The sequence below is a fragment of the Sinocyclocheilus grahami genome, unplaced genomic scaffold (genome assembly GCF_001515645.1).
Source record: "Sinocyclocheilus grahami isolate Dianchi unplaced genomic scaffold, SAMN03320097.WGS_v1.1 scaffold2671.1, whole genome shotgun sequence".
Taxonomy (NCBI): Eukaryota; Metazoa; Chordata; class Actinopteri; order Cypriniformes; family Cyprinidae; genus Sinocyclocheilus; species Sinocyclocheilus grahami.
This window is the reverse complement of record NW_015507849.1, coordinates 51,240-57,652: the sequence shown is the minus strand read 5'-3', so window position 1 is coordinate 57,652 and position 6,413 is coordinate 51,240. Positions and strand designations below refer to the sequence as shown.

The window sequence follows — 6,413 nt, the reverse complement described above, 5'->3', positions numbered from 1 at the left end:
CTTCAGAAGGTATGTAAAGATTCACTCAACTCACGATGTGATACAATTCAGGATATTGATGTCATGATACGATTTTCTCATGACAAAATGCTGCACATTTCTTTGTCTAATTGAAATATGTCAAATAATAATTTTTAAACAAACCCCAAATCAAATAAATAACACAAATGAACGAAGTCTCTTCGTATAAACAAGCTAAGGCTTTGTTTGTGCTCGTTCTATTTAAAATCAGAGGCAACCACTGCATTTTAATCACAATCCAAACAAAGTAGTTTTAAATCTAAATTATATTGTATTATTTTGAAATCTGAAGCAAAAACAGAACGGTCTGACTTTAATTTTGTGAAACTATACTAAATAAAACATGTGAATCCAAGATACTAAACAAAACATAGAAATCCAAGATGGTGGCGTGGTCGGACGCAGCAGCTACTCTGGGTCCCAAAACCAGTGTTTTTATGTCTGTTAGTCTCGTTTCCTCGTCTTTGAACAGTCTCACCTTATCACAAAATCATCAGATGAACACTCGGAAACACATCTATGATCGACAGAGCCTTCTGGAAATCGGCAGTGTGTACAAACATCAGCTTTCGCCGGTGACTACTGAGAAGCTACGAGGCCTCTGTCTGCTGCTGAAGCCGAACTCCGCGGCCTCACCTACTGATGCTACCTGCACAAAACAGCGACTACGGCGGTGTGAGAGGGGACAGAAGCACGGCAAGAGTGAAGGCACACGAGCTAGGCTAAGGTTTTACCCCACTAGACCAGCGATTCCATCACTCATGCTCTCAAACGTTCGCTCTCTGGAAAATAAACTGGACTTAATTCAACTCAGTCGGTCTACACAGCATGAGACAAGGGATTGTTGTGTGTTTGTTTTCATTGAAACATGGCTAAACGACAACATCCTGGACTCCGCTAATCAGCTGCACGGGTTAACCTGCTACCGAGCGGACAGAGATACAGCACTGTCTGGTAAGACTCGCGGGGGTGGCTTGTGTGTGTACATCAACAAAGAGTGGTGTAACAATGCTGTGGTAGTGATAAAACACTGTTCATCGCTGGTGGAGTTTATGTTTGTGAAGTGTCGACCGTTCTATCTGCCGCGGGTGTTCACGGCCATTGTTATTGTCGCAGTTTACATTCCCCCATGTGCAAACGCCAAGGACGTGCTTCGCGAGCTGTACAGCGCCATCAGCGAACAACAAACAAATAACCCTGATGGCTTTTTCATAATAGCCGGTGACTTCAACCACGCAAACTTAAAGACAGTTTTGCCAAAGTTCTACCAACATGTGAACTTTGCAACAAGGGGAAAAAACACACTGGACTTTGTTTACAGAACAGAATAGAACGCGTACAAGTCTGTTTCCCCCAGCCCCTACCTAGGGTACTCGGATCACATCTCGGTTATGCTAATTCCAGCATACAGACCACTTCTGAAACTCGCCAAACCGGTTCAAAAACTCATCACAATTTGTCCAGATGATGCTACCTCAACACTACAGGACTGCTTTCAGTGCATAGACTGGAACATGTTTAAAGGGGTCCTATTATGCTCTTTTACAAAGTCTTGATTTTGTTTTGGGTGTGTACTAGAACATGCTCTCATGCTTGGTGGTTCGAAAAATGCATCATTTTTCACATAATTTACATTATTAAAATACCTTTCTCCCCAGCCTGGCACAAACGGCTCGATTAGTTCTGGCTTTGATGAAGGTGTGCCTTCCGAAAAACAAAATGTGTTGTGATTGGTTAGCTGTCCCAGTGCGTTGTGATTGGCGAACAGCTTAGACGGTGTTGCAGCACTGCCACGCCCCTTGCTCCGTCTTTCAACAAAAGCTTTTGGCGAATCCGGCACTGTACTCACTCGTGTTGTGGAAGCTGTCGTCAGTAAAATGCGCAGCACACAATAGCAAATTGGGGTTATAATGCTCAGGAACAGAGTTAAAAAATAAACTGCAACCACTGTTTCCTGACATCATCCGCTTTCGGAAGCCCAAAGACGCTTTCGGAAGCACGGAGGTGAAAAAAACAGCGTTTCAGGCGGTCGCACACCGGACGAGAAGCGCAGCGTCGCGTCGCACCACGTCTTTAAAATTAAAATACATTATTTTCTATGAGTGAAGGCACACCGGCGGTGCCGTTCGGCGTCTGTCCGCGGCGCCCAGCTATGTCATGTTATACTTGTAAGAATTGTTCTAGACATGCCGAAAATTTTACGCTACAGCACAGCAGCACTTCTTCTTCGTTTTCTCTGATGCACTAACTCTGCAGCAGCACTTCTTCTTCATCGTCTCGTCTGATGCACTCACTCAGCCAAGCGTTCTAACCACAACCTCACCCCTCCCCACCCCCCAACCATTCAAATTTCTGTAGGCGGGAATTATTTGTAATTATATTCTAATGAGCCGCTTTGTGATATCACAAAGCCCGGAAAACAAACGCTGTAGTCCAAACGAGCCATTCGTTGTAGTTCTTGAAAAGGGATTTTTAAAAAACGAAATATCTCCCTTTGGAGTGGATTTGTAACTTCCTAGATCTTTTTTATGCCCAAACATACACTCTACACACTGACTAAAATTTAAAAAGTGAAAAAGTATAATAGGACCCCTTTAAAGAGGCAGCCACCTACAACAACCACACAGACCTGCAGGAGTACACTGAAACTGTGAGTGCTTATATCAAAAAGTACATTGATGATGTGACAGTCACCAAGACCATCACCACACGTGCAAACCAGAAGCCGTGGATGACAGCAGAGGGCTGCTAAAGACCAGAGATGAAGCATTCAGATCAGGAGATAAAGCAGCCCTCAAAACAGCAAGAGCCAATCTGTCCTGTGGCATCAAAAATGCAAAACGGTCATATGCTCAAAAAAATCAACAATTCACAGACAGCAGAGACACACAGAGCCTGTGGCAAGCCCTTCAGACCATCACTTACTACAAGCCCCTGCCACAGGCCTACGATAATGACACATCCCTGCCGGATACACTCAACCACTTTTATACACTGTTTGAAATGCAGACTGACACACCTGCACAAAAACTGCCCATACCTCCCAATGACCAGGCGCTCCGTCTGTCTCCAGCCGACGTAAGGAAGACCCTATCTAGGATTAACCCACGCAGCAAGACCCTCCAGCGGACAGTGAACACAGCTGCAAAGATCATCGGTGCCCCTCTCCCCTCCATCCTGGACATTTTCCTTACACGATGCTCCAGCAAAGCCAACAGTATCGTGAAGGACCCCACCCATCCCTCCCAGTCTCTTCCAGCTCCTACCATCAGGAAGACGGTACCGGACCATGACAGCCCACTCCGCCAGACTGCTCAACAGCTTTTTCCCCCAGGCTGTGAGAGCCCTGAACTCAAATCACCCCGCCCTCCTCTGAAATCCCACACAAACCCCCTACCTCCTGAAACATGGACCATCTCACCTCCTCCACCTCCCAAACAAACTTTTTTTTTTGTGCAATTCGAAGTGTGCTACACACAGGTGAGTGGGCCTGTACAAACCACCTGTAGTAACACACTCCTCTATGCGCACTTAACACTTTTTACACACACTGCTGTGTGTACATAATCCCACAAAAGACTCAGTAATATGTGAATGTTTACATGCTCATGCACTACAAATCATCTTGCACTGTTCCCCAGCCAGCTGCTTGACTTACGATGTTTCTCTTTGCACATGTACAGTATTATGTGAAGCATTTGTATAGTTTGTATTTTTTTAGCTTATGTATAGGTAAACATTTATATAGTATATTTATAGTCAAAATCTGTCAGTAGGTTAGTTGTGTATAGGATAACAATGTTTTACTTCATTGTTGTATGTCTGTATTTATGTAGCACCGTGGTCCCGTGAGGCACGACATTTCGTTCCACTGTATGTCCCCACATGTAGCGGAATGAAAATAAAGCTCAACTTGACTTGACTTGAACGAGACAAAAACATCAGATGAGTTGAATGAGACGCAGATTCACTCTCTGACAGCAGGTGGCGCTAATGGAACAGCAGTGATACAGCGTTTCCTTGGTTACCGCTGTAAAGTGCTTGTGAACACTGCATTATACAGAGGCAAGATGCAAAGAAAAATTATCTAAACTTTTCTAAAGACAGTCAGTTCCCCTCAGAGATTCATTCATATAAACTACCGCGATTCATTTAACATCTAAACCGATTTGAATTGTCACATATTTGTATCGATTTTCAACCGTCTTGGGGTGCATAATTACATCCCTACGCTTCAGTTTTGGTTTCTGTGCCGCGTTCGGTGTGTAAAGATGCCTTTAGACTGTTTAGTTTATTTACAATGCAATCTGATATTAATCATGATTTTCTAGAGTGGGTACATTACAGTTTTGAACCAGTGACACGTGTGTGTATATAATAATGGCTTGGTGTGTTTTGTAGCGACTCAGCTCATGGGAAATATGAATAATTAACCATAACTAGTTATTCGTCTCCTAATTAGGATTAAAAATAAGACAGATGTTAAGTTTGCATTTTAAAACAAATGGATGTTTACACCATGTCGACAATTTTGGGACCATGCCCACTTGGTACCCATGTAGACCCAGCATAAACCATGTGGGGCCCACATATACATGTTGGCTGGGAAAGGGAGAATATGAATGGAATATCATATAAAAATGACTTGCATTTTTACGAGTCTCACGAGTCATGAGTCCAAGTCAAGTCTCGAGTCAGCTGATCACAAGTCCAAGTCAAGTCACAAGTCTTTATTTTTGTGACTTTAAGTGCACTTGAACTCGAGTTTCCATCTTTGACCAAAAGTTATGTGTGGAGGTTTTTTTTTTAATGACCCCACATTTCACTTAAACCATCAAAATACGAGGGGAAAAAGCACTGACCAGTGTTGCCAACTGCTTTCAATTGAAAGTAGCTAAAACAGTTGCTAAATGTTGCTAGATTACGTCATAATGGCGAGTTCACTGATCTATATAAATATAAATATAGATCAGTGGGAGAGTCTTGGAATCTAGATAAGATTTGTCCAAGAAATAGATTTTGTTGCTATAGGCTTTTGAAAAAAAGTCTCAAAAGGGGTGAGGAAGTCACTAAATCTACTGACAAAATCACTAAATTGGCAACATTGACATTGACAACAACGTAATCAGTTATTTTTTCGTGATCCCGACATAACGAAAGTTGTTCTCTAAGTTACACAACTGCACCAACAGGTGGCAGACCTGAATATAACTGATGGGCTGTTGTATACTGTATATTCACTTTACCGTATGCGTTTGGGACAGAATAGGGACCTTCTTCGTGATCACTATAATTTGTGCAGTATTTTTCATTACTGACATTTAATTAATTCATAAATGTTATATGTTTGAATCAATATGATTATTTTGTGTATCGTTATGTTCTTGCTAGATGGATGAGTTTCACCACCGCGTTCCGTGTCATAAACTAACTAATAACTGCTTATTAAAACCAGGGCTGACGTCACTGTATTCTGTTTTCACCTATATCTTTATTTGTGCATCTATGAAATACATGATTGTTAGTTAATAAATGGGGACATCGTATTTATCTAGGACACGCTTAAACAATGTATTTGTAATGAACATCTGTTCCTTATTTTTAATCTTTATTGTTAACCATTAAATGTATATTGATAAGAAATGTGATTTATATATGTAACGTGTTAATGTATGCCCAGAACGCAGCATGTGCTGGACACCACAGTACCAGCAACACTTATGAGACACTAAAACAAGTGGCATACTGGGCTGTCATACAGCAAGACGTGGCGGAATATGTCAGAGCATGCCGGGTTGCTGTCAATTCCAAACAGCAAACCCCCACTACAACCCACTCCACTTTTGGTTTGCAATCACTGAAACGACACTAGCTGTTCCACCACATGTGGGCTTATAACACCATACAGATCTGTGTCAGTCCTCACTTTCCAGTCTGCCAGCATGTCAAAGACTGCAAACCCCACTGCCCAAGGAGTAGATGTGAACACCTGGCTAAGAGGCATTACGAATAGCCTCACCCACAAGACCATTGAACTGTTATTATTCTGAGTAATAGTCACTATTCGGAAGAGACTCCTGACACACGACTCAAGCCAGAATCACAACCACGGGGAGCTAACCAAGGTCATCAGTTCCCTAAGCTATGCCTTCACAGCCCAGCTGACACTAAGCAACAAGCACAACACCCATCTTCAGAAGGAGTTGACACATGCCCAAAGCCGCATAGACAAGCTGGTAGTGAACGTCCAAGATGATTTCAAGCATTAGACCACTGAGTTTCTGAGAGAGCTAGTGCACATCTCACACTGCACAGACAAGCTCGAAATGAAAACCCAGAATAAACTCAAGTTACCAGATGGAGTGAAACAGGAAACAAAGGAAAAAGTTGAA

General features: G+C 42.5%; 1 long non-coding RNA gene across 1 annotated transcript in view; it reads right to left on the bottom strand.

Moving 5' to 3' along the window:
- LOC107575486 (uncharacterized) overlaps positions 1 to 3,890 on the bottom strand; it is a 17,247-nt gene extending 13,357 nt beyond the window's left edge. Inside the window, exons 1-2 of the long non-coding RNA XR_001607882.1 lie at positions 3,819 to 3,890; positions 71 to 76 (exon numbers count right to left, since the gene is read on the bottom strand). This is a non-coding gene — a long non-coding RNA (uncharacterized lncRNA). The remainder of the gene's footprint in view (positions 1 to 70; positions 77 to 3,818) is intronic.
- Between the last annotated feature and the right edge of the window lie 2,523 nt (positions 3,891 to 6,413).